This window comes from Carex rostrata, chromosome 2 (genome assembly GCF_964058835.1).
Source record: "Carex rostrata chromosome 2, lpCarRost1.2, whole genome shotgun sequence".
NCBI classification, from domain to species: domain Eukaryota; kingdom Viridiplantae; phylum Streptophyta; class Magnoliopsida; order Poales; family Cyperaceae; genus Carex; species Carex rostrata.
Genome location: NC_135919.1, coordinates 6,318,043 through 6,326,799, shown reverse-complemented (window position 1 = coordinate 6,326,799; position 8,757 = coordinate 6,318,043).

The following is an 8,757-nucleotide window of genomic DNA, read 5'->3' as shown; positions in this document are numbered from 1 at the left end:
TATGGAATCTCCTACATTTCAGGTCAATCTAGCTACATGAAATAAAAAAGGAAAAGTCGTGGATAATTACGCATTAGTCACCATGCATTTCGGGTGTGTTCGGCGGACAGAGGGGAATAGAAATGAGAATGAAATTGTAAAATTTTTGAACTAATTTTTATTGTTCACGTGAAAAAAAAAAATTTAATCTAAGTAAATTTTTTTCCATGCAAACAGTAAATTCCCAACACGTCCGACCAAAGAATAGGTTTTCATGATATATTTATTGATCTTTTCTTTGAACAAATGATTCCTGTCAGTATGTACGGCGCGCAATTAAATATCTATTTGATGCTGCAAGGGGGTCTGTAGAAAAACAGAGATAAAAACACGGAACTTTCCACATCATGAGTTGATGTTCAAAAAAAGAATTATTGAAGTTGCCGAATTTTGCCATGTAAGGAAATGAAGGGTCTATATTTTCTGTGGTGCGTGCCAGTTAGTTAATTGGCATCATACAGGCGATATTACTTCAGTAGTGCATGTGGCCAGGAATTAAAGTTTGATCGAATTAAAGTTTCGACAATGAAGGAGATATTTGAAGCAATATTAAATTGACACATCGTCTCGTAAAAAAGGTGGAACTGTTCCAAATACTTTTTAGATATATTCTAGTTACAAATTAAGCCAATGGAACAATTTTCATTATAATTACGGATCCAAGGGATCGATGTATTGACACGTGTGGCTCTCCAATTTTATATAGTCTTAATTGGGTGCTTGTACTTCCCATCTAATTAGAAACTTCTCCAACCTCTTTCCAATTTTATAGTCTTAATTGGGTGCTTTAAAGCAACCATATATAGTTCACACAAAATAGTAAAAAGATGTCTGCATATCATCATACGGCCTCTCTTTAGGTTTCTTCTCTCTCTATACACACACACGCACACACATATGAGCACCATCAGCCTCATTTATTTCTTTAGAGGGAAGGATAAGATATACTTTCCTAATGAATAATTTTGGATTGAGATCCACATTATTAGTTATTCGCAATGAATTTATATATATTCACACATTATTAACAAAATTCAACAAGTTATATATAATATGTATGTTCTTTGTATGAAATATATAAAAGATAATGAAATTTGATGCATATATTTACATAATCGTACAATTTAAAAATTACGTTATATAAACTTTAGTGACTTGTTTGAAGTTGCAGGTTCAAAATTCGACTAATTAAAGAAGTTCCTCGTAAATATTTAAAGATAAGAATTAACTATATCCACCTCTTTATCTTAACACAATACTTAGGTGGCTATGCACGAATATTCATGATTAAGACTTCACCCCCAATCATCCTTTTAAGGGAAAATTGGTTAATTATTTGTCACTCAAAAACTTTCAAATTTGAAAAATGTCAGCCTGAAATTAAAAATCATCCTAATAATGCCACTCTAAACTTAGTTAATTTTAAATTTTGCCACAAATAATAATTAATGACTAAAATACTCTTTTTTTTTAAAACTTGGTAGTAGCTACCAAGGTTCGTGAGGGGGAATCGAACTCTCGACCTTTGGGTATAACAACTTTAGGACATTTTCCTAGCCAATTGTGCTACCTCCCCTTTCTCAATGACTAAAATACTCTCACATGGGCTCTTCGATCCTCTCCATCCGACTCTCTTCATGGCCGATAATAGGACGTCGCAGCAGCACTTATCCCATCGCTGCCCAATGCAAACGTGAATGCATCAATTGGGATGTTCATCGGATGCTGAGAAGAGTGAAACATGCTCGGAGCAGTGGGACTCAGAGATGCAGGGTTGTGGATCGGATCAGAGGGAAGGGGATGACCACCGGCTGTGAATGGAGCGGCAAGCGGGCAGAGGGAGGACAGTGAAGGAGACGGCGGCAATCGTCCATGGGAGTCGGATGGAGAGGAAGAGCCCATGGAAGGGTATTTTAGTCATTAATTATTATTTGTGGCAAAATTAAAAATTAACTAAGTTTAGAGTAGCATTATGATGATTTCTAATTTCGAGGTGATATTTTTCAAATTTTAAAATTTTGGAGTGTCAAATAACCAATTTTCCCTTCTTTTAAACAACAAAACTTCAGTGACTTTTAGTAAAATCAAAACTGATGTTAACTCGCTTAAAATTGGATGTGTAATTAATTAATTTATCTATATGTCCAGCAATGCATCTAAAAATTTTAGAACTTATTTTGACTTATATTAAATAAAAATATTGTCAATATTATCAACCTACAAATTGTGAAAGCTAAATATCCTACAACAGTAAGAACTGTGTCGCTTGCATTTACATAACCTTAAAAAGGTGTATTTCATAAAGTTTGTTCTATGAGGACAACATTAAACAGCAATACTTCCTCTCCTGTAGATTTGTCTGTTTTATCCTTGTGATTTTAGTTTCCAATTAATCATTTTCCAAAAATAAATAAAAATCTTTCCAATAAAAATTGAAGTTTGCCATAAAATTAATTGCATTTATTACTAAACAAACCCTACCTATTAATTGTGCCAAGTGCATTTAATTAAGATGTTCCCTACGTACGTATCTTCTTTTATTTGTATTTCAAGTAAAAGTAAGTTCACTATCAATTGGTAACTGGGTAAAAAAAATATTATTTGGGAATTAGGATGATTTCCACGGCATGAATTAGATAAAGGCGTGTTCGTAGGGGCCGATTTTTTTTTAAAATACCCAAAAAAAGAATTAATTTATTAAAAATAACCAATTTTTGAGTGAAATTTTAAAAATGTCCAGGCTGCACATTTTTTCCACGCCCCGGAAATTTTATTCCGGGCCGCGGAAAAAATTCGCGACCCGAAAAAAAAAAATTTATTTTTTATTCTGAGCACGGATATTTTCCGCAGCCCGGATTTTTTTTTTTTTTTTTAGAGTTTGGAGTTTGGAAAATATTGTTTTTTTGGAATATTTTGTCTAACTTTGCACCTTTGGTTAACATATCAAAACACTTTCAAAAATCATGAAAATTTACCGACATGCATTCTTGACTTCATAGAATAAGACTGTGAAGATTCATACAAAATCTCAAAACAGATCGTGAGATATCGTCTCTCAAAATTGCCCGAACTGCTGAATGAGTGCTTCTGAGCCCAAATTTGCACCTCTGATTAACATATCAAAACACCTTCAAAAATCATGAAAATTTACCGACATGCATTCTTGACTTCATAGAATAATACTGTGAAGTTTCATACAAAATCTCAAAATAGATCGTGACATATCAGCTCTCAAAAATTGCCCGAACTGCTGAAGGAGTGCATCTGAGCCCACATTTGCACCTCTGATTAACATATCAAAACACCTTCAAAAATCTTGAAAATTTACCGACATCCATTCTTGACTTCATAGAATAATACTGTGAAGTTTCATACAAAATCTCAAAACAGGTCGTGAGATATCGGCTCTCAAAAATTGCCCGAACTGCTGAAGGAGTGCTTCTGAGCCCAAATTTGCACCTCTGATTAACATATCAAAACACCTCCAAAAATCATGAAAATTTACCGACATGCATTCTTGACTTTATAGAACAAGACTGTGAAGTTTCATACAAAATATCAAAACAGATCGTGAGATATCGGCTTTCAAAAATTGCCCGAACTGCTAAATGAATGCTCTAAAAAATTTGGGCTCAGAAGCACTCCTTCAGAGAGAGTTCAGTTTTGTTATGTTTGAGTTTTGATTTGTTATGTTCAGTTTTATTATCTTCTTAGTATATGTTTTATTATATTTGAGTTTTCAGTTTTGTTATGTTTCATTATCTCATGATCTGTTTTGAGATTTTGTATGAAACTTCACAGTCTTGTTTTATAAAGTCAAGAATGCATGTCGGTAAATTTTCATGATTTTTGAAGGTGTTTGATATGTTAATTAGAGGTGCAAATTTGGGCTCAGATGCACTCCTTCAACAGTTCGGGAAATTTTGAGAGCCGATATCTCATGATCTGTTTTGAGATTTTGTATGTAACTTCACAGTCTTATTCTATGAAGTCAAGAATGGATTTCAGTTAATTTTCATGATTTTTGAAGGTGTTTTGATATGTTAATCGGAGGTGCAAATTTGGGCTCAGATGCACTCCTTCAGCAGTTCGGGCAATATTTGAGAGCCGATATCTCACGATCTGTTTCGAGATTTTGCATGAAACTTGACAGTCTTGTTCTATGAAGTCAAGAATACATGTCGGTAAATTTTCATGATTTTTGAAGGTGTTTTGATATGTTAATCAGAGGTGCAAATTTGGGCTCAGAAGCACTCATTCAGCAGTTCGGGCAATATTTGAGAGCCGATATCTGACGATCTGTTTTGAGATTTTGTATGAAACTTCACGGTCTTATTCTATTAAGTCAAGAATGCATGTCGATAAATTTTCATGATTTTTGAAGGTGTTTTGATATGTTAACCAGAGGTGCAAAGTTGGACAAAAAATTCCAAAAAAATAATATTTTCCAAACTCTAAAAAAAAAAAATCCGCGCCGCGGAAAATATCCGCGCTCGGAATAAAAAATAAAAAAATATATATTTTTTTTTTTCGGGGCGCGGAAAAAATGTGACCTTGATATTTTTAAAATTTCACTCAAAAACTGATTATTTTTAATAAATTAATTTTTTTGGGTATTTTTTAAAAAATCGGTCGTAGGGGTGAATACGGAGCGGATATATAAAAATAATAAATATTAATTGCACACATATATATTAGCCGGATACGGATATGAATTGAAGAATATATTTGTTAAAATAATATAAAAATACTAAAGTTCATAATATTTATCTAATTATAATGGGGAATAGCAATATTTGTTCACAATACATATTAAAATATATGATATAGATCTATTATTTATATACAGATAATTCAAACGTAAAACCATATCAGTATCCATATCCACACGGATATTCGAATATTGGATAACCACATCTAATTTTTCGAATACAGATCAAATACGGATTGAATATTATCCCTACATGTTCCTATATATATCTGACCTTTTGAGAATTAAATGTATTTATATTTTGCAATTACCCGTTAAACATTACTATTATATATAGGAATATGCTAGCATGCTACTCATAGCATAACTTTCCTCCGTGCAACGGCTCAATATTCGACTTTTAAAATCCTAACGGTCGATCTGAACCGTTCATCTTGTTCTCCATATTAATATGTGTTGGGAGACCAAATTTTACATTTTTTGAAATTGTTTTACTATTTTTTTAGATTTATTGAAAATCGCTGTTTTCAGCAAATCTGGACCATAAAAAAACAGTGATTTTCAATAAATCTAAAAAAATAGTAAAAAAATTCCAAAAAATATAAAATTTAGTCTCCAAACACATATTAATATCGAGAACAAGATGAACGGTTTGGATCGACCATTAGGATTTTGTAAAGTCAAATATTGAGCCGTTGCACGGAGGAAAGTTATGCTACACGTAGCATGCTAGCAGGTTCCATAACATTGTATTGTGTGATTGAAACACTGTTACAAAAAGTGTTTTAAAATGATGTTTTGTTCATGCATGCAGAAGGTAATGACATACCGCATATGCGGATTTGTATGCGGAAGAACATATGCGGTTTTACTACGCTTTGCTAAAGAAATATAGACAAAATAAAACTAATTTATATTTAAAGATTTGTTTAGTCTAGTTACTCTAGTAGCTTGTGTTTTTTACAATATTATAAAGGAATAATTTTTAGAATTTTTTGAAGTCTATATAGACCGTATATGTGTCCGTATATTCAAAACCGTATAAATCTGATTGCATGAGATTTTATATGCGGAAACGACTGAATAAGTATATGCGGCCGGATTTTAACACTGGTTACAAATATCATTGTGCCGCCCGGCAGCTGTAAATATAATATTTACACTTGTTGCATGTAATGATTGGACCTCTTTTATCCGTACGTATTGATGGAGGAATTCATTAATGGAAGGCACTTCGCTCCCTAGCTAGCTGACCTTTAAGAGAGAGAAGGTTCGTGGGTACGAAATACCCCATCCATGTTGATTCATTGAAGTAGTGTCTCCACCAAAAAAGTTTTGAAACCTGGGAGCACTGTTCATCGATCACTACTAGCAATCCACTTGTACATATTATAATAAATATTAATTGCACGGTGCGTAGCTAATGAATTAGAACTGTTTCCTTGATATTAAACCAAGGTTCTAAATAGCGATTATAGCGGCATAGCGGGGAGATAAAAAAAAAAAGCTATTGCGAATAGCGTAGCTATAGCGGAAGTTATCACACATAGCGATTTTTCCTTTTCAAACTTTATATTCTGTATTTCTACTAATTATTAACATAATCAATATTAGAGAATTGATGTAACAACTAAATGACAACTAATCTAAGTCTATACTTTTTATCAATTACGCAAATAAGAAGGAAAAAAATCTAAAAAGTTACATTATTTAATAGCTTATACTTCATAGTATTATATATTATAATAGACAAAGAGCAATTAATTTTATAAGGTAAATGAAGTCAATATACATATTTAAACATTTTATAATTATAATATAATAATCAAAATCAGCTTTCAATTGAAACAAACGATAATAATTTTACAAATGAATACTATAAAAAGAGTAATCAAAATGAAGAATTAGTATTTGAATATTTCTCGATATAGAATGATAGAATAAATCACAAATAAAAATAGAAGTATATAGTTTGGTTTAGTATACTTATCGTAGAAGACCATGTAGCATTAAAAATAAGAATAGAAGTACAGAAGTCCATATGAATTGCAAAAAAAAAAACATGTAGCATAGCGGTAGCTATAGCGGGTCTCATATAGCGGTCAACTATTATAGCTATAACGGTCGTAGCTGAGTTAGCGCAATTTTATCTTATAACTTAGCGTTTATGGTCCGGAAAAGCTATAGCATAGCTATAGCGCCTCTATAGCTAGCTATTTAGAACCCTGTATTAAACTAATCAGTTGAACGTCTCTGAATTATCTGATCTGATCGGAAGCTAGCCCAGGTTGTGCATCAATACCACAATTCAATTAGACAAATTAAGTGATCGATCCATATATATAATAATTTACAATGGCAATGAAAATTTGAATATATATGCATATTGAGTTGAATATATCTAATCAGTGTAATTAATTTGGTATATATGTGTTGAAGGTTTTAATTATTTGAAGTGTATATTAAAAAAAAACAATGTTTTTCAATAAATTATCTAAAAAAATAGTAAAAAAAATTCCAAAAAAATATAAAATTTGGTCTCCAAACACATAATAATATTGGTGATCATGTTTGTCTCTGTAATCTGTATACATTGATTTGAGTTGAGAAATTAATTAATTAATAAATGGATTGACGAGAAAAGAATTGTTGAGATGGATCTGGAGGTCCATGACCATACGTGTATGATAGGAGAATTCGTATCCTATCCGCATTAACTCAAAAAAGAATCTGGAGTTAATGCATTTGAACTATTCGACTCGTTTTAAGATTCATAGGACTAGATCTACAATAATATTAAATGGTCCATAAATTATAAGCTACAACCAGATTAACTCCGTTTAATATCAGACGGTCGAGATTCATTAACTAAAAAATGCTCTTTTAAGTTAATGCAGACGATGCGGACTCATGATAGGAGGCAAGGAGAGGTGCATGATGGAAGAAGACTGACGTACGGATGCAGGAACAACCTTTTCAAATTTCAACTTGATGATGCATGATGCATGATGCATGATTCATGATCCCTTTTTTATGCTTTTGTCTGTCTGGGGTCAAAATTAAGACACTGCACCATGACCTTATGGCCATTTAATTCATGGACAATAAAATGATTGTGCTTGTGCTCGATCGTCTCAGGTAATTTTATTCCAACGACCTAACCAAACGGCTTGCCCATCCGTGCTTTTAATCAGTTTCTACTGTTACCAAACCTTTTATTGGATCATGCATATATATATTCCCAACATGCATGTGTGATGTATCTTATTGGTCCTTGCATTTTTTTTCAAGTCGTCTAAGGAACATGGGCACAAGTACTCAACTACAAAGTTGTTCAATTAATCATGCAATGCAAGGCATGTACTTGTGTCTCTTTCCTATGTAATGGTCTCCACAACCTAGCTATTTATCGAGGGAAGGTACAAGTTAATCAATTATAACTGAAATTGAAAGTAATTCTCTCGGTGTGTTTGGATCACTCAAGAATAGAGCTATTCTTGGGTTAGCTCCACTATTCTCAAATCTTAGTCATCCAAACACAAATTAGCAAATTGGATTAGCTCAAGAATAGCTCTATTCTACTAATCCAAAGAAATGGTGGGTTAACAAGAATAGCTCTAGTGGGCTTAGTGATATTAATAAAATATTGGATTCCTCTCAATTAAAATATCTTTAAATATTAAATTAGTATTAAATAAAATATTTGATTAGTACTAAATATAATATAATATTAGATTAGTCTTAAATAAAATATTTGTGTAAATATTAAATGTAATATAATATCAATTTAAAATGTAAATTAGTATTAAATAAATATAATATTAAATTAGATTAATATTAAATAAAATGTTATATTAAATATCATATCGTAGTCATTTAAATAATAAATATAATATAATATAACATTTGTTTAGATATTAGATTAATATTAAATAAATATAATATCAGATTAGATTAGTATTAAATAAAATATTAGATTAAATATAATATAATATTCGTTTAAATAT